Source organism: Cavia porcellus, unplaced genomic scaffold (assembly GCF_034190915.1).
Source record: "Cavia porcellus strain 051 isolate PalLab524CR breed Dunkin Hartley unplaced genomic scaffold, mCavPor4.1 scaffold_39, whole genome shotgun sequence".
NCBI classification, from domain to species: domain Eukaryota; kingdom Metazoa; phylum Chordata; class Mammalia; order Rodentia; family Caviidae; genus Cavia; species Cavia porcellus.
The window spans coordinates 2,255,045-2,276,400 of NW_026947522.1; positions in this window are offsets into that span (position 1 = coordinate 2,255,045).

The following is a 21,356-nucleotide window of genomic DNA, read 5'->3' on the forward strand; positions in this document are numbered from 1 at the left end:
CAACAAGTACAGAAAATGTTGAGCCTCCCAAAGCTGAAGCATGCAGTGGACAGATCCCTGAGATGTGCTGTGTCCCCATTCGATGGCAGGTTCTAAGGCAGATGCTGAACAGCACACATGAAATTATGGGGTGCAGAGCAGAACCTTGACACGTAGCTTACATCAGAGCTATACACTGGTGTCCCTGCAGCATGAATGGCTAAGAACAGAGATTTCTCCCAGAAACTTGCACAACTTTTCAAGATTTCTGTTCAAGAGTTTGATTCACAGTACTGTTTGAAGCAGAAAGGAACTGGGACCCTCCCTAGCCTCCACATAGAGGGTGCACAGGAGAGCTACCTGGAGGATGCTGTGCATGATTTCTGGAACTAACTGACCCCAGGGATGCAGAGGTGAAGGTCTAGGAACCAACAACCTCATGGTAGCACAAGGCTTTCCAAGAACCAGCCAGTGCACAGGGAGTCTCTACAGCAATCCAATGCTTCCCAAAACCAAGACCAGATTGGGGAAAGGACATCTGGATGTCAGGGTGGCCAGTCAACTAATGAGCAGCCCTTCCTGGCACAGCTGTGCAAAGCATGTCCCTCTGGGGATAACCCTCCAGGAGGTCCAACTCACTGCCTTTTTCAGGTCTGGCAGCAAGGAAGTCACACAGAAGCACAGCAACACAGTTGAAGTTTCTCAAACAAAATTGTTTAGCTTCCTTTGAAGAAATGATTGAAAATGCACAAGTCTGGAGAAACAAGGCTGAGAAAAGTGCTTTGCATGTTATGTAAATAAACTATCCCTTGACAAGACATGGGAATAATGCCCATGAATGGGCCTGCAATGGCAGAGGCATAAAATCTCATGCATGCAGATTCCATAAATGCAAAAGAAAATGGCAAATGAATGATACATGTACATGATTTTCCTTTGGAAGGATAATCCCTGCAACAACCTGGATTTACCAAGCCACATCAGTAAACACAGGGCAAAACCTACCACACCGTTCCATCACCCAGCAGTGAAGGCTCAGCAGCTGTGCCCCCTGCTTGTTGCAGCTGCTGGTTGACTATTTCTAGTTGTTTCTATCTGCATAAGCCATCTGCCCCTCTCTCAGTTCATGACTGCTAGGGTGTGGGCTGGGCTATATGTTTACATAAAATCCCATCATTATTTCAGGATGGGTAGCAGCTTCTTGTCTACTGGAACTCATTTTTCAAGTTTGGGCATAAGAAATCTTAGACAATGTGCTTATCCAGTTGAGGGGAAGTGAGATTGTTTGAAATAAATGCAGGAAACTCATTTTGTCAATGGTAGATTCAGTTAGTACTAAAGCCTATATTTTGGAGGTAAAAACACACGAGTCAAAGTTTTTTCTTCAAGGTGCTAGAAGGCAAAGAAATATCCCCAAATTCAGTTTCTGCTTTGTTTCCACCATGCTACGAAGCTGCAGATTGGATTCTGAACATTCAAGCACATGGGTTTGAAGTGCAGTAGAAATTTGTGAGAGCTTCAGTTAACTGGGGAATGAGAAGACAAATAAAGGTTTTTTGCAAAATGCAATTCTAAATATATGTTTAAATAAATAAAGAAGCCACTAAAAAAAGAACAAAAAGAAAAGGTAATGACAATTTTGTGTATTGTTCCAATGCCAAAGCCTGAGTCAAAATTTGCAGACTGGAAGGGTCAGACTGGAAGGGTCAGTGTGGTTAGTGATATTTGTGTATGTGGGGCCAAGAGTGTGCCCCACCCACTATGCCAGCTGAACACATGGCAGCACCTGAAGCCTGGTGGAGGCTGAGGCCAGGACTCAGGAACTGAGGACCCTGGGGCTGAAGAGGCAGAGTCTAGGCTGCACCCAGGTATGGCTGCAGCATGGATACAGTGGGGAAAAGGGGTGTAAGGCAGGCAGTGCTGGGCTCCTCTGCATGATTCTCACTCCCTGAGCTGCCTGGCAGCAGGATGATTCAGGACTTCCTTCCTGGAAAAACAAACACTGAACCAAATATCTTGCTGTCCTCTGGCAGTAGCAGGCACAGATGAGTACGGTGGCTTCTAGGATGGCTTCTACCACCACCCCACCATGGAAGAGCGCTGCATGACCTCATATGTTTGAGATAGTGATAAACAGAGTGTTGCCTTTCTGAATATCAAGACTCCTTTACACACACACACACACACACACACACACACACACACACACACGGATATAGATAGATATTCAAAGTATGTACTGTGAATTTCATTGTATATAGTGTAATTAAATCATCCTTTTTCACTTACCTATTCAAGATATTAGCCACTATTTGTTGTTAACTAAATTGAATAGAAGTAATACTGAATAGAGCACTATAATTAACTCAGTGGTATAAGAAAATGGACAACAAAGAAATAGGCATACCCCCAGGATCATGGACTGCCATTGATGAGCCACTCTCTCCTGTCCTTACCTGCTGCATGGGCCCCTGTGTCTTCACTGCTGGGTAGAGAGAGGGCCAGGCCATAAACTCTCTGTCATCTCAGGTAACACTGGGGACATGGCCTGAGACATGGCCTTCTTGCTGCATTTTCAGTAGCTGTAATTATATAATTGATGCAGTAGCTCTGTTGTGGTACATTCAGTGGTTTCTAACTATTCACAGCTAAGCTGAGTAAGAAGAGAATATGGGTGTTGTCAGCCTCATTCTTTTAATGAAGCCTTAGATGTTGAATTTCCAGGTTAAATGTATACAGGTTGAGTTTCATAGTCACAGATTTAACACCTGTAGTTTCTACATAGAGTGGCAGCCTGGAAGAGGAAGCCCAAAGCTGTGCAAATCTCTGTTGAGATCTGAAGATGGAGAAGATGGGCCAGGCAGAGGTGCTGAACACCATGACACCTAGCCTGAACCATGGCAAGAAAGGCCCAGATTCAGGCCTGCTGATCCATGAGTCAGCTTCTCAGCAAAGCAGCACAGCTTGCAGGCTGGACAGGAGATGCCTGGAAAGGCCCTGTTGCCAGAGCTCCTCCCTGAAGGCCTGAGGCCCCCTATCTCCCTCAGGGGACCTTTGTTCAAGAAGGTCATCCTGTTACAGATCCCACCTTGACTGAATGTCTTCCACTCAGTTGCAGATCTCAACTGCCACATGTGGACTCACCACAGCTGTGGAGCAGTTCAGAAAAAGGGGACACTGCAGGCTGGTCAAGGTATGGAGCCTGAAATAAGAGACAGGCTCATGACTGCTACAGTTTCCTTCAATAGAAGCAGCATAATGAGAATATTTTACTTAAAAGACTAAATAACTGAAAATAGTTAGTCACAAGAACATACACTGTAGGGTTAGTTTGAGGATACCAAAGAAAATGGCTACATCTCTAAGTAAAATGAAATATGACCCTTAATGAATGTGTTGTTTCCTTTGATGTCACTGACCCACAGACATCAGGGACAGACACACTGATGAACAGAGCAAAAATTGGAAACAAAAATCAATATCCAAAAACCAAAACAAACCCTTGGAAAGTAGGACTGCAGGGAAAATAATGTTTTACACAGGCCTGGCCTTCTGGAGGGCAGTGTGCCCCAAGTAGCTTTAACTTTCACACCTTTCTGGGGGTCTGAATTCAAACAATTATCAAATTCCAGGAGGGATCAAATAAAAAGAGAATTGCCTCAAGGACACCAAACCTCAGTCCCAGTGCAGAAGGCAATAGGAGTGATGCTCTGAAGCACATGCTGACCAGTTAAAAATCAGAGAATCTAAAACACTGTTAATGGGATTTTCAGTCTTATTCTGTTAAAGAAACTGTAGGCTAGGAAGGTAGCAGATAGCTTAAGTAGATCGACTCTTTCTGCAAAGTGTCTAAAAACTGAAGCTGAACATTTTATTCCATGAACGCAAAACATTGCTATCAATTGCCAATGCAGGATAATGTACACCTGTAATCCCAGCCCTCTGGGAGGGTGAGAAAGAATGAGGAAAGATTTAAGCCTAGCCTGGGAAACTTAGAAAATTAGTGAGACCATGTGTTAAAATTTGTAAATAATTCTACAATTGTATGAAAATATCCATCATTTAGAAATTCCAGAAATCCCAGTGCAAGGTACGTTAACCACTATTAATCTATAATAATTTTTATAATTTTATACACTAAAAAAGAGTATCTTTATAAGATGCTTATTATTATTTCAAGACAGGTAGTAATCCCTTTATCAAATTCTTGTTCAAAATATAAATTTAGGATAGAAAAAATAAGAATGATCAAATTCTCTTCATACTGAGCTACTCATATCCTAAGAAGGTATATTAAGTAGCATATCTGCGCTCATTTCAGTAAAAACTTTAAAAAATTAAAACAATGCAAACACCAGGAAGAACATCAATGCCTACCTGATGGTAAATCTGATGCTAGTTGTTTTGACTAAAACACATATTCAAGAAAACCTTACAAAGATTTGATTTCTCAGTTGACAGGTGACTTTTGACTTTTCATTTTTTATATTATTTTGTCTTTCTTTCTTTCTTTCTTTCTTTCTTTCTCTCTTTCTTGCTTTCATTTTATTTTTAGAAATGGTTTTGCTATGCAGTTCAGGCTGGTCTTCATCTTATCTTGTAGCCCAGGATGGCCTCAAACTCACTACAATCCCCCTGCCTCAACCTTCTGAGTACTGGAATGAGAGGTGTGCACCAATATCCCTGACTGGGTTTTCCTTTTTAAATTTTCTCCAAAGCAAAATTAGTCAACTATGTTATATTCTTATATTTTCTCAGGTTGATTATTCAAAGTCAAATCAGAAAGCACTGAAAACATGCTGAAGGAGTTTCAAAATCCTAACCAACACATAACATAGTGGAACATAACATAGCATGGCATAATATAGCATAATAAAACAAAACAAAACAAAACAAAAACCAACCATTTAACTCTGCTTGAATCAACTGCTTCCAAAGATACTTTAAGAATTTCTAAGGTAGCCATACAACAGAAATACGATCCAGTAATTTCACATTCAAGCACTTTTCTTTGAAATAAAAGTGCATATACACACAAGAACATGAATAAAAATGGTTGTGGTACCCTGCTTTCAAGAATCAAGCCAAAAACAGAACAAATCGCCATCAGCACATAGATGACACATGCATGAACAAGTTGCAGTTGTTTGGTTCAGTCCCATAATAGCAGATGTTGACAGCACAGGAGGAGCCCAGCATGGAGACACTGCTTGAAGTATACCAGCAAAGAGCATTGCCACTAAAGAGGCTCAGCACCATCACCTACAGGAAAGGCAAACTACCCAGGAGGGACACAAAGCTCATGGTCTGTTTGGGATGGGAAGACAGGAAGTGATAGCAGCTGTTAGCAGACAAGTTCCCCAGGAGTGACACACATGTGTCCTTCATCCACACAGGGCAATGATGTTAATGGCCTTGCAAAGCCTTCCCTTGCTTTCACCACCCACTATCCCCCCTCACAGGCTGTCAGATTATGGTGCACTACAGTGTGTAGCTGAGGTAAACATCCAAGGACTCATAAGTAATCATTCATAGGCATGTGAGAGCAAGACTTGCTAGGAATCCTCCTCCCCCGGACATGCAGAAGTTTTAACATGAAACATTCACATCCTTCAAGGAAAAATATTATGGGCAATCTGGGAACATCTCCATGCTCCCTAATGGAATTGAAATGAAACTACCATATGCCCAGGAAAGGAAGTCACCCGAAAATGTGACATATCTCTAAGTGAAGACACTAAACACCTCATCTTCAGAGACAAGGGACCTTTGGATGGAATTTTGTGCTTGGCACCATGCCTGCCACATCTGAAGCATCTACATGTTTGCTGCATTTAAATTTTCAAAGTGTAGAAAAGTGTAAAACCACACTCAGTTTTCCAGTTTTTCACCTGCTCTTTCTAAGAACAGATTTATAAAAATAAATTGGGCATTAGAGGTGGCAGCCCGGCTATGGACCCTAGTGTATGACCTCATTTGCTTGGCAACAGATCTAACCAGAACTCTGAAGGATCTGGTCACCAAGCACCTTGGTCTGGTGACAGTTGGCCTTCACAGGCACTTGGCTAGAGAGAGTGATCAGTCAATATGTTATGCTGTTTTCCCAGGCCTCAAAACCCCAGCCTCAGGACCCACAATGGGAAAACTACCAGGAACAAATGAGAGGATGGTTCATTCAGCCAAGATATTTCAGGATGCTCACCGGGAACTGCCCAACCATCAAAGGCAGCACAGGACAGGATTTTCCAGGCCCAGTCCCCAGGCACCCAGACAGAAGAGGGGGCTCTGCCACCAGCCACTGAGAGACACAGACTCCAGGACAAGGCTATTTAGGCCTGGCCACCACTATAAGTCTGCATAAACAATTCCCTCCCTAGGTCATCAGTGTGAGGGGGTCTGAGGACAGGCACTGAGGGCAGATGCTCCTGAGCAGGGACAGGGAAACTGAGCCTGGGCCACTGTCATATTCACATTCCCATCTAGGACAGGGCTGGCAGGAGGAGAAGGGCAGCGGCCATGTTTATCCAAAGCCTCCAGAGTCATCTCCTGTCCTCCTGGGTAGAAGTCTGGGATAGTGCTTTTTGTCTTTGAGGAACATAAGTTTATGTTGTTTAACAGTAAATCTTGTGGTTTCTCAGAGCCTCAGGCTTTCTCCAGGCTTTGGGGCTCTGGCCCAACAGAGCTGTACACAGGACATTGGCGTGGAGCTGGCCCCTGGGCCCTGTGTGACATGTCCCTGCTCCAGACATGGTACCCAGAATAACAATAGATATCTGCTCTGGTGCAGGATGTGTCAGCAGAAGGGACTGTATAGCAGCCCATAGAGTACTGAGGGGAATTTAGGGTCAGATTAACCTTTTAAGCACATCCATCCAGGACTTGTCAAACACTGTGCCTGTACTCCTGCTCTCAAGGAATCTAGACTCCAAGTGTTCAAATACCATATGCTCTCTACTCATCATCTACCTTGTCACAGGCAAGGTCATTGTACATACATTGGTGGAGAAGGGGAAATGGGACACAAACACAAAGTCACTTCATTTCTTGTCATGATTGCATTCTGCCCTTGTATCTCATTTTCAGCCCTAGGCCTGGTGTCCATGGAACATTAGCCGGCTGCCTCTCCACCCTATCCCCAGCGCTTACACATCATCAACTCACCAGAGGTGTGCTCACCTCAAATGTCAGTCCACTCTGTTCATTTCTCTGGCACTTGTCTTACAGGAATTTTTTAGGCACTGCATTTCCTTTCATAGCAGGCAAAATGAGCACAAGAAAAGAACAGTTAACACAGCTGCTCACCTTCCATGGCTATGGAAGAGTAGCTTAATTCCTTCCTGTGGACATTCTATCAGGAAACTGGGGAACATTCTGTGAGGCCTCATTAATGGATCTACACATCTAGAATTATCCTCCATTTTCTCATCTCTAAAATTGGAGGCCGTATTAAAACTCATAGGTTTTGTTAATGCATAGACTTCTTTTCTGCCTCTCCTCTATCAAGGTGATGTGAGCATGGTAGTATTCTTTAGTGAGCCCTGTAGCACAAGCCTATGCAGACAATTTAGAGTGTGGGCTTTCCTTCAGCTCCAACCCTTCTGAGAATTCATGTGCATGACACCAATTCCATGTCTCCCCACTGTCTCAACACAGATTGGAAGTCAACCAGCTGAGAGCCTGGCAGATGTCTGTACAGCAAGCCAGGTGCAGGCAGATTTACCTCACAGCCTGAAGGAGACTCCAGACTTAGCCTTCCTGGACAGCTGTCCCAGGTCCGGCCATTCCTCTCTGGCTTCCTCCATGGCTGACATCTCAGCCCTGCAGGCACCAACCTGAGAATGTGAATTCTGCACATTCAGGTCCTGGCCATGTGCAAATTGATCACTCAACCCCAGTTTACAATGCTGAACGATGAGGTGCTGAGTGCATTGAGAACTCAGGGTTACTGGGGATGAAATGAGGGCTCCATGCAAAGTGGTTAGCTGTGGCCTTGGCCCCATGAAGAACTACAGTAGAGGATGTGCTGATTCCCATGAATGATCTTCCATCCCCTTTACTGACCAACACTTGGGGGAAGATTTCTATGCTTTGGAAAGGAGATTGGAGTGTCACTATATGGGCCTCAGGGTTTGTTCAACACAGGAAACCCTGAGTACAGCAAAGAATCCATGATTGTCAGATATCATGGAAGAGCAAATAGGTTTAATTATACTACAAATACACATGAAGACACACTGTGTGCAGACACATTTCTGGGTATTGGCCGTCACCTTGTAAGCAGAGCAGATGCAACCCCTGCCCTTTTGAGTTACAATGTTCTTTGTATGCCACAGAGTCACCATTTGCAGCAGAACAGATATTGCTCACCTAAAAGCCATTTTTCTGGACCCCAGGCCTCCCTCAGTGTGGGTACAGACCATGCATAAGTGGGTAAGCAATGGATCATTGCCTAAGCTAGAGACTGCAGAGAGACAAGACAGATACAGACTGACCTCTCACTTCTCAGATATTCATGGAGCAGCAGCCCTGATCCATTGAGTGCAATGACATGGCATATAGCAGTCACTGCCTTCACCAAGCTGACTGCACTGTGGAGGGGCAAGGAGACAATGTGTCAGAAAGTACAAGTGTGCTACAACTATGCAAGGTCTCCCTCTCACAGAGACTTCTTCAGCCTCTAATGGCTCCTTGGGCCCAAAGTGCCCCACTGTGTGTGGGAGAGGCTGTGGCTGGATGCTGGACAGACTGGGAAAAAGCCTACACCTCTCCCACAGATTAGTTCCCCAGGTATATCAGGCCTCTCACTCAGCTGGCACCCCTCTGCCCCAGATCCACATCTTCCATGCTTGAGTCTTCATTTGAACTGTACTTCCATGTAGATCCCCAGGCTAAGCTTCTTCAGGAACAGCTAGAGCACCCTGAACCTCCCAGGCCTGAGCTCCAGAGTTTATGGGCTTGTGGGCAGGGGATATGCCTTGGAACTCAGCAAAGTGCCCAGGCGCTGTGTGACCCAGGAGCATGAGGTCCTCAGCAGTCAATGTGGGGATGTAGTCTTGGAGGCTTTGCTAGGGCTGAGCTGGTGCACACAGCTGCCTCTGACAGGCAGTAGGAAGGGTTTGCCCCAAGAAATCCATGGACAGTTGGTGATATTTTCTCTTCCTGAAATTACAGGGCCAGTTTCAGTTCATGCATAAGTTGCACCTCCTGACCTTGTGCCAGCTCCACCTGCAGCTCCCTCACCAGCTCTGGCCCCACAGCAAGAGCCAGCACCTGGATTCCCTTGTCCATCAGCTGCAGAGCTGGACCTCCTGGATGCTTCACAGCAGGAGTCATCTCTTGAGTTCTACCTGTGGGCAGCTCTTGACCCACACCTGCCATTCCCCTCTCTTCCAGTTTTATTTATCATTGTATACATCACTACTCTTATTTCTCAGATTTGTTAGTGACAGAACAAAATAAATAAAATTTAACATTTTAATGAAATTTAAAGTAATCAGCTTGCTGGCATTCAGTGTATTCTCAATGTTGTGAGGATTTCCCCATTGTCCAATTCCAGAATGTCCTTCAAATTTTTACACAATGCTTTTTTTTTACTTTTCCCTGCTACTCCACCCCAGCCACCAGTGATCTTATGTCCTTACAATTAATTTATGTTACATTTCCCACATCAATGCCATCAAGTTTTCTTTCCCCAGAGAATGCTGGTAGTGACTTTTTAGGGTTAGTTATATTTAGGGTTCTGGTTAGAGTTAGGGTTAGGGCTGGACTAAGCTTCCAAATATTGCATCATACCCACTGCAATGATCATAAAGAAAGAACAATCCATACAAAGCAGTGCTTTGTGCTGGCAATGTCTTGGTCCTGAACTAGGTTCTCAATGCCCGCAACATTGAGGACAGTCACGAGTTGATTGACTGCACCATTGTGCACAAGGTAGGGCCTAATTTCCATTCTATGCATCACATGTGCCATGGACCTAATCAAAAACATAATCAGTACACACTGTAAATAAGTAGTAATAAAAATATGATAATTTATAAGCAAACACACAGCAAGAAAATCCACTTCTGATAAGTGGGTATAAAAGCACAACTGATGAAAAACCTCATGGAGGAAGGACACACTCTAACTGACCAGCACTGAGTCCTTCATGCACATGCAAACCTGAAGATCAAAGCATCAGCTGTCCTCAAACTAAGACCTCACTAATGCAATTTTGGGGCCATCTTACTATCATAGGAACTGCACTTTTATACTTTGCTCTGTGCAAAACCTAACAGAGACACATAGAGATCTCACTGTGTGCTGACTACCCAAGATCCCCAGAAGCAGCTCACTTGGGAAGACACGTGATCCCACACTGCCAACAGCTGGGGACGACTAAGTCATGGGAAAGAAAGTGAAAACAAAATGCAGGCAAATCTTCTGGAGGATCCCTCAGTTGGGCTCCCAAGTCCAGCCCTTGTAGCTCTGCTCAGACTCCTGATTTCTAGCAAAGTGATCAAAATAACTGTCTCCTCTCTAGCCTCAGGATACAGGCTCAGAAGTAGGTGTAACACTTACAGCTGGACGTGCCCTTTGTCCTTATCTATTTTCGGTCTTGGCAGAGAAAGCCCTTTGTCTTCCTCTACATTCCTCCCCTGCCTGCCCAATGGAGGTTCAAAGGCTGAGGACTGCTTTCATTGCATTCCATAGGTTACAGTATGTTGTATCTGTGTTTTAATTGTATTGTAAGTATTGTTTTGTTTGCCCTTTAATTTCATCTGTAACACACTGGTTATTCAGAAAGTTGTTATTTAATTTTCATGTATTTGAAGGCTTTGCACTTTTTTGCCATTGATTTCCAATTTTATTGAAATATGGTCTGATATTATGCATGGGATAATTTTGTTTCTTTTGCATTTAGTTAAGCGTGTTGTATTGGTGAATATATGATCTGTTTTGGAGAAGGTCCCATGTAGAGCTAAGAAGAATGTGTATTCTAATATAACTTATGATGTGGTTTGGTGGAACACTCTGTAAACATCCTTCAAGTCCATTTGCTAACAGGTATTATTCAGTGCTGTTATTTCTTTGCTGACTTTTTGTCTCATTGATCTGTCTCTAACAGTGGGGTGTTAAAGTCTCCTATTGTAATTATATACTTGTGTTTCGTTTTTCATGTCCATTAGTATTTGCCTTATATAGTTGGGTGCGCCTGTATTTGGTTCATATATATTTGTAATTCTTCCTTTTGCAGTTTCTCACACGTATGTAGTTGCCTTCTTTATCTCCTTTAAACATTTTAGGTTTAAAGTTCACATTTTCCACAAACACAATGGCTACCCTGCTTTTTTCTGGGTTCCTGTTTCGTGGAAAACTGTTTGCCATCCTTTGTCTTTTAATCTATGAATTTTGAGTAGGATGTGTTTGTTGTATACAGCATATTGTGGGGTCCTGTTTCTTGATCCATTCTGTGAACCTGTTTCTTTTTATAGGTGAGTTATGGCCATCTACCTTTATGGATATCACTGATATGTACTGGCTTGACTTTGCCATGTTGTATTCCTGTTGTTGATTTCCTGCTTTTCTCCCTTGTTCAATTTCTTGCCCAGCCTGGTCATTTCTTTCTGTTGTTCTGGAGATTGTGGTCATTTTTATCTCTATCTAGCAGGTCTTTCAGTAATCCTTCTAGGGTTGGTTTGGTGGACATGAATTTCTTCAGCTGTTCTTTGTCATAGAAGTATCTTGTTTATCCATTAAATTTGAAAGACACTTTTTCTTGGTACGTCAGTCTAGGTTGAAAGTTGTTTTCTGTTAGGGCTTGAAATTGTTCACTCCAAGCTCGTCCAAACCTGAAGGTTTGTGCTGAAAAGTTTGCCTTAATAGTAATCATAGTCTTTCCTGGACAGGTGAGTTGTGTCTTTTCTCTAACAGTTTTAGTATTCTCTTTTTAAGCTGTATATTTGGGATCTTAATTATTATATGTTTGACCATAGACTTATGTTTGTTGTAACTGTTTTGCACTTTGTGCGTCTCACTTTTTTGTATATCAGAATTTTCTTCATGTTTGGAAATTTTCTGTTATTTTTTATGTGAATAGCTTAGTTATGTCATTTGCATTGACTCCTGCATCTTCACTGATGTCTATTAGTCTTATATTGCTTCTCTTGGCATCATGTTGAAGCCCCTGGATTGTCATTTCATGATGCTTTGCTATTTTTATATGTTCTACACTTTCATGATCACTCCCTGCAATACTGTCCTCAAATTATGAAATTCTACCCCCCGCTTCATTTAAATGGTTTTGCCAGCTTTCAATATTTTTTGTTGCTTGAATATCTCTTTGCTATGTTTCATAGATTCTGCTTGTTTTCTAAATTGTTCATTCTTAGTTTCAATTTACCATGCTCCTGTATTTTTTTTCTGTTTCTTCTCTAGCTATGTTGAGAAACTTGTTTACTACAGTTGTTACATCTGTTATTTCTTTACATGAGACATTATTTCTAGTTTGATTTCCTCTATAGCTTCATGGATATGTTTCTTTACTTCATTTGCTATCTTATGAAGTTTCTGATTTATGACTTTTAAAGTCCTCTATTTTAATGTCAGTTGGTCTTGCTCCTGATGGACTAGATGTTTGAGATTGCATTTTGCCTTTTCTTTTTGTCATTTTCCCATAGGTATAACATCCATGGTGGGACTGTTTCACTGACATTTTGGTTTAGATCTTTTGGCCGCTCCCATATTCCAAAGCTGTCTACATTGTACACATGTATTATGGGTAGAGAGGAACAGTCCCCTTAGTCCCTATCCTTGGGCTAGGGGCTCCTCAACCTCCATCTTCTGTCAAGTCATAGGCCTGTCACACAATACCAGGGAACTCTCACAAGAACTGTCCTAGTCATGGGGCCGTAATTTCATGAAAATTCAGTACTCCCTGTGTCATGCAGTGTGACTTCCACAGGAGCCAGCTGTGATTCCAGTCCTTCAGTGGACTCACAAGTCTATCACTTCTAAGGCCTTCAACATGCCCTTAGCCATCACATGAACCCTTTCCAGTTTCTACATGCCTCCTATCATTTTCAATTATCAGGTAAGCGAATATTCATCCCACAAGAGAAACACTGTTGATGTTTTGAAGAGCACAAAGGAAACTTTCATTTTAGTTCAAAACACAATGGTATTGGTGAGGAAGTGCACGAAGGAAATTTCTTCTGTCTTGCTTGTGGTACATTCACTTCAGATACCATTTTGGCAGTTAATTTCAGGTTAACTCACCTGACTATCTTAGAATTCTGTGCGTACAATCCTCTACATCATGAAGAGAATTTTATAAGATATTCACTTCAACTTTGTTTCCAACAACTGAAAATTGCAATGTGAATATCCAATAACATCTGAATGAATAAACAAACCACAGCAAACCATGAAGTGAGAACCTACTAAAGAAAATCCATAGGAAAACACTGTACAGTAATCTCACTGTACATAATCATTAACGATTATGATTGGTGAAAGAAGGCTGAGAGGTCAAATTCTGTCCATTCATTACATATATTTTCAAAATATGACAAGACACATGTGATAGAAGACAGGTCAGATTATATAAGAGATATACTCTGTTCTCTCAGAGTTGCGGTGTATCAGGAATCCAGGAGGTTTGGCTGGGTCTGCTACCATCATATTTTCTGTGAAAAAAGGCTCAGGAGAGATGGCACTAGGGCAAAATTTGCTCTCAGGCTCTGTCCCTTGTTACAGGCAGGACCCAAGTCAAAAGCCTTATTCCTTTTGGATTGTTTTCCCTTTTCTCATTCAAAGCTCATCAGCCTCTCCTCTTGCAAGTTTCAGAGACAGCAGTGACTTCCCCACAGCCAGAGATCCAGAGAGGGAGAAAAATAAATACTAAAATATAAGAGAGAACATAAGAGGGAAAGAACAGAAGATGTATAACAGTTATTTTAATGCGTGAACCTTAGTATTCGCATCACATGATGTCTGCCATTGTCAGTTATTTAACAGTGAGTCAGGAGCTGGGGATAGAGCTCAGCATAGTGTACTTGCTTACCATGCATGAGGCCCTGGGCTCAATTTCAGCACTGCCAATGCAAAATAACAACACTAATAATAGTAATAATAAAAATAATCCACTAAGTGAGGCCCATAATGTAGGGAATGGGCTACTCAGATTTTTGCATCAGAAGGTCAGCTGTCAGCTATTGAGTAGGAGTCAGGTCATGGGAGTGCCAATTTGCAAAGGTGTGAGTGTAGAAGCAATGCCAGAAGATTTGGGGGTGCAACTCCATCCATATTGCTTGCATAGCCTGTGTGAGGTCCTGACTCGAGGCCATAGCACCAGTACATAGCAGATATTGTGATGCTTAGGGAACATAAAAATGATTGAATTGAAGAATATCTGCCCCCTCACAATGCCACCAGAGAATATGTCCAGGAGGTCAGTGTCATTTCTACCACCAGGCAGCACTGTATTCCACGTTCATTGCACCCATTCCTGGATTTAACCTCTAATTCTGTACACTATGTACACAAGACACCAGCTAACAGGCATTACAATTGTCATCTCAGACTGGTGATAATTTCCCTAGGAAGTAGATGCCAGGATGACCTCTATAGTGCCTGGGGACACTCTGTGAAAGACCTGAGGGAGGTTGTCTTGTCTAGGTTTACATAGGAAGACAGGAGGCGGATTTGGGTCTAAACTCAGATTTTTCTCCTCAGAGCTGTGACCCTGTCAGCACTGCTGGTTTTTCTTAGCCTTGGGGAAGCCTTACCTTCTACCATGGATCTGTCACTTGGGTGAAGCTGTTCTCTTCATTGTGAAGGATACCATAGAGTCATTCCATGGGCTTCCAAGGTATCCACAGCAGGAATCTCTGGGTGATACCATAGGACACAGGTTCACACAGACATCATCAAAGGAGCAGGTGAGTGCCTTTAACCAGCAATTTACTAGACTGTGACCATGATGCAATGACCAGAGCAAATGTAGCCACTGTTCTCTTGTGATTCCATGTTATCCAGGACTCAAGTCCCTCTAAAGAACAGATCAGATGCTACCCACATTACTGTGAATTTGCCTAACTTCCTGGGCTCTGTATATGTGAACACATAATAGGAGGAGGGGTGTCCCCAGAAGGCACACAGAATGGAAGGATGCATCCCGATATGAAGTGAAGAGGAAGGAATAGCAGGCAGAACACACTCCCTCTGAATACTCACTTCACAGATATTTACAGTGCACCAACCCTGTAGATTAAGCACAAGTAGAGTACCACTGCAGACACCATTCTCTTTCTCACAGAGACAACACCACGAGGGTGAGAAAGGAAGATGGATTTCATGCTTTCCTAAAGAACGGAGGACAGGTGGTGTTATGGTTTGATAACTAGTTGTCAACTTAATGCCAGCTGGATTACATCAGCATGCATTGAGAGAAGATGCTCCACCTGAGAAGTGTTGCCAGGATAAATAGGTGGAGAAGAAGAGAGATGTGGAGAGGGATTGAGGCATTATGGAGGCATTGTTAGTTCTCTTACAAGTTGCTGTCTGAGCTGTTGGTTCTCCTGGAGAAGCTTTGGTCTTCACATCGAGCATTGCTTCCTGGCTCCGGAGGGGAAGACATGTGCTGCCTGGTCTCCAGGGTGAACTTCTCACGCTGCTTCCTGGCACGTTCCCGACTGTGTTTGTCGTCGGAGGAGCTTGGGGCCTCCGTGTCGCTGAGGACAGCTGTGGTTCCATTCAGGACAGCCTCACTCTTTGTTGTGAGTGTGACTTCTCGGCTCCAGTGTAGAACCCTCATCCCACTAGCACAGCTCCTTCATCCTGCTGGCATAGACTTTCTGGCTTCCACCGCTGACCCTTGGGTCTTCCCAGCATGAATCCATAAAAGAGACTGGCGTGAGTCCTTGTGGGCCCTGGACTTCCAGTTGGACGCGTGGCGGCATTGTCCTGAGCTCTGGGTTTTTATCTGGACTCATGTGGGACATTGCCGTGGGGTTTAGGCTCTTGACTTATATAATCTATGTCGTTGGTGTTGTGGATAGATTTCCTGCATTGTCCTGTATTAACTTCCGGTGACCATTATAAAAGTATTATAACCTCCATGTCCTGACCTGAGTTGTTCTCTGTGTACAACCCCTGACTGCAACAGGTGGTCACAGAACTTTTAGGGAATACAATCAGCAGGGGAATGCTTCTTGGACCAGCACTGTCCCATTCAAGGCAGAGAGAAGCCTGGGCTGGGCTCTCTGTAATTGGAGCACGAGGCTGGTGTCGAATTCTACAAGATGTCCCAGCTGAATTGGACAAATCTGAGCTCACTGAAAATAAGCACTGTCTTTAGAAGATTTTGGCTTTGGCCTGTGAGCCTTTGGGGAGTGCATGGAACACTTGACAAGGAAAAAGACTGCCAGTATTGGGACATCCTGCAACCCTGAGGCATGCAGAAATGAGTTGGTCAAAGCTGAATGAGAAACTTTGCTGGGGTGGATTTGTGCACAGAGTTGTCTGTGAAAGGCATTGGGAAGTTCTGGGGCCTGCAAGGAGCAAGGACAGTTGGTGATTGTTGTCCTTCTGCTGATGCAGGCCTGGTACCTGACTAACCTTAAGTCCAAATTGCAGAGCTTTGGTCATCTGCACCTCCAGTGACTTCACTAGCTCTGGGATCAAAGTGAAAACTAAGGTCAGGCCCCTGTTAACGAATTCCATAACTGGCACTTTTACCGCACCATGGCAGGTGTCTTGAACTCTACTTAGGGGCAAGTCCTGCAAAACACCTGCTTTTCCCTTCCCATCCCCTTGAAACCCCTCCCCTTGTATTTCTTTCAGTTTTGATGTTTACTCCTATGTCTATAATTATTCTCAACATCAAATTCTAAGGTAATTTTAATTAAAAGTTAAGATATCATGCATTTCAACATATCCCATTCAGTAGCACGTCATCACATCACTAATTTGTACAATTTCAACATCCATTGAGTTCCAGCACTCTGCTCAGTTTGGGAACTTTCATATCCTTGTTCTCTCTTGCTACTCCCCATCCACTCTGACATTTTTGCACTCTAATTTATTACTGTGGGTCTTTAATATTCATACATCAGATTATGTTTGGTCAAATATTCCTAGAGGAGACTGGCTGCTATTGCTCTTCAATAGAAGAGAAAATCCCAGATAGACAAAATTGTACAGATAAAATGTGAAGACTATTGTTTATCTACTCATCTTTTCATGTTGGAAAAGTTTTCCCATGATCTCAGTGGTACAAGGGAGAGAGAAAGATCTGATTCTTTACATTTGAAAAATAAAACCAAGAATAATGTAGAATCCACAATAAGAAATCTTTGCTTTCAAGCAGCAGGCAGATAAATAGTTTGTATTAGAAGTGACAACGAGGTGTAAGGAGTCCATTCTGTGAGAGATGAATAATTCTTGTAATTCAAAAGAGAATCACCACATGTAAACAAATGTAGAAAATGCTGAGCTTCCCAAAGCTGATTCATGCAAGCACACATCCCTGAGATTTGCTGTGTCCCCATCTGATGGCAGGTTTTAAGGCAAGTGCTGAACATCACTAGGGAGAACATGGTGTGCAGAGAAGAGCCCTGTCCAGTAGCTCCCATCACAGCTCTACACAGGTGTACCCAGACCTTGCAATGCTCACAATAGAGATTTATCCCACACAGACATCTGCATTACTTTTCAAGCTTTCTGTTTAAGACTGTGGTTCACAGCACTGTTTGAAGCAAGAGGAAACTGGAAGCCTTGCTACACTCCACATAGAGAGTTCAAGGCATCAGAGTGGGTCACAAGAACCAGGGAAAGCTGCAGGGATGCTGAGCTCAGTCTCTCTGTGCCGACAAAGAAAGAGGAAAAGGAATTTGATCACGAAGTAATACACTGATGAGAGAAGGATGCGTGCATGGAAGATCTTGGTTTTGAAAATGAAATGTCTCTGACATCAATGTGTGTTCACACACAGATATGTAAGAATCTATGACCAAGGTTGGTGTCTCAGCAGTGTTCTTACTTATGCAAACCCTGACTCAAAATAAAAAAGAAATTTGAAAACAGAATTTACTGTAATTCAGTGCACGGGCCTGCATTCAATTCCCAGAATTGAGTTAAGGAAAAAAATTGGGAGCAAGATGAAGGGCTGCAGAACACCATCACCTGGTTTTTCTGGAGAGCAGTGTGCCCCAAGCAGCTTGAGCCTCCACATCTTTCTTGGGCACTTCGATTTTAAAGAATGATCAGTTCCATGAGGGATGGAGAAAGGAGGATTTTCATCCAAGAATACAAAGTCTCATTAACAATGGAGAAGAAATTTTCAATGATTACTAAACTACCTGGTGACCACAGTTAATAAGAAGGATAGCTTTCAAAACTGCTAAACAATGGGATTTGCAGTTGTAGTCACTGTGAAAGTATTTGTAGTTTAGTAAGGTGGTAGACGTGTGGTAGACACATTAACTGGATTGATTCTTTCTACAAAGGAGACATAGATCAAAAGCACATGTTACCCCACAAACATTCATAATTATTGTGAATTACCAAAGGAAGATATCCTATACCTGTACTCCCAGCACTCGGGAGAGTAAGGAAGTAGGACCACAAGTTTAAACCCAACTTGGAAAGCTGAGTAAATTATTTAGTGATTATCTCAAAAATTAAAAAAAAATGACAAATTTTTAAAGTGCATGGACATATAGCTCATACAGAAGTCTCTGGGATCATCGAACACAGTGTATTAACGACTATTCTGTTATGAAAAAAATTAATCTATTTATAAAAGTGCTTTCATACTTTATTAATATCTACCTGTGCTACATTAAAATAAAAAAGAAGAAAAAGTTGTTTGTTTGTTTGTTTTATTTTACTTTGAGACAAGGTATTCCTATGTACTGCAGGCTGACCTTGACTCAACAAGTATTTCAGGCTAGCCTTGAACTCCCTGTGATCCTCATGTCTAACCCTCCCATGTGCTGGGATTACAGGTATGCACCACCATGACTTGCAAGGAAGTGTTTTTTTTTTAATTGTCAAGAGGATAAAACCAAATGAAATAAAACAGAATAGAGTGAATCAAAACAAAAGGATGATCATGGTACATCAGTTAAAAATAAAATCCAATAGTAGGTTGTGTGGCCTCTCAGCTGGTATAGAAAATGACTCAACACCTTGCTGAACTCTAAATTTCTGCAGATAATTGGGCAATACCTAAATTTTGCAAGTTGTCTATTATTAACATGTCTTGTCTAAGAAGCAGTTCATATCAAGTACTAGGGAAAGAACACAGAACTTTGATTTACTATTTCCAATGTCTGGAATTTATCCCAAGAAAAAAAGATATATGCTCAATGCAGTTTTTCTAAGAGGAACTAGACTTGTGCACATGGTCAGTAACAGGATAACTAAGTAAAACTCTACCTATGCATATAAGATAAATATTCAACACTACGCAAATACATTAATGATGTGAGCAGAACTGGTGCGTATGGTTAGAGACAGCCAAATACTGACAACATGGGTATTCTGCAGCAGGTTCAACAATGTGGGTGAATTATTTTTTTGTGTGTATTTAAATTTTTAAACTGCTGATCACACTTTCTCATCCCTCCAAGCCCCATGCCACATTCATCCTCCTCACAAAACTTAAACACCCAAGAAACACCAATATTAAAACAAGCAGAAAGCCCTTATCAATGGAATGGACTGGAGACAAAGCATGTGCAGGTAGAATAATAACTGCTATCTTAGTATAACATCTAGGTCCTCTCTCAGTCTGCAGGGAGGAGGTCCAAGTGGAATAAAATTCTCCTATTGGGGTAAATGTCCACAGCTCAGCAGGGCCAGGCTCACTGAGAGCAGAGGCCATGTGAGACCCCCCAGCTGCCCTGCCCACAGGTCCCACAACAGAGCTGGGCTCCCAACAGCACCTGGGGGGGGCAAGGATCCCGGGCCACGTGCCAGGCTGGCCATGCAGACCCTGACAGAGAGGAGGGAGGAAAGGAGAGAGGGCCCTGAAGACCTGAGGCTAGGTTGCCCCATTGCCGAGCCCGCGACCTCCCTGGAACCCCGACCAAGGGCACCTGCGCCGCTAACATCGGGGCTACCAGCTTGCGCTGCCACTCAACACCGGCTTCCACCCGCCTACCTGACCCAGAGCCTAGTTCCAGCCCAGCCACAGCCTAGGTGGAGGAAGGAAGGAAGAGTGCTCAGGTCTCCAGAAGGGGTCGCTAGCGGCAAAATTGCCACTCCATGCATCCCCTGTGAAACCTGGCCGGGGCGGGGCGGGACTGAGTGGGATGAGGAGGCCAGTGGCTAGGGACCGTCCCTGGGCGCGGGCCGCCCAGGTTGGGCCGGGTGGAGTGTAATCTTCGCTTGTGGCCAGGGGGTGGGGCCAAGTGATGTGAGGGGCGGGGCCAGAAGCTGGGACCCAGGAGGTGCAGAGCCCTCCAGGAGGCACGAATGAGGCGGTGGGCGTGGCAGTGGGGGTTAGGGTTTCTCTGACGCTGGGTGTGGCTGCAGGTTGAGCTTCTGGGAGACTGAGCCCCAGGCTTGCTGTGAGAGCAAGCAGAGGAGTGGACTGAGTCTGAGGCTTGGAATTTATAGATGTCTGGACTCAAATCTTCCTGGGCCTGACACCTTAGGTACACTTCTTCTCTTCTGGGAGCCTCAATTAAAACTATTCTTATTCTCGTATTATTTTGCTTTGAAATATTGCGTGGTTTTTTCCATTAAAAGAACAAACTGTGATGAATGGCAGTACTCATCTCTTGGCACTGTTGTGAAGATCCAATGAAAACCCTGCAGAGCTATTCCCATGGTTCCTACCATATAGCAAGTGCTCAGATGCCATTGTTATTTGCGTTGTTGCCCTTCTTTTATTAAAGAGAAATGATTGCATTCGGTATCCATCATCCGATGTCTTCATATCTTAAAAACATGTTTACATGTTAATATAGCACACTAACAAGCATATGTAACACCTACAGGTGTAAGGTCAGGGCCTCTCTGAGGTGCTTTACATATGTTAATTCTTACAAGAGTAGGGGTTAGGAATTATTTTCATTTTCATAGCTGTGTGAGCCAAGACACCAACATTTAATACCTTTTCCAATGACAAACGTGTGGAAAGAATTTTAACACAGTGAGCCTCATACCAACACCTCTGTTAAATAACCCATACTTGGCACAGCACTGCCACAGTTCTTCTTTGGATTTTTCACATGAGTGAGGCATGTAATTGTTCATAGGAGGTTGCACAGGGAGCTAGAGACAGGTTGTGTCAGGGTTCACTAGAGGATCAGATTTAATTTGTGAGTGTGTGTGTGTGTGTGTGTGTGTGTGTGTCACATAATGGATTTATAAAGTAGGAT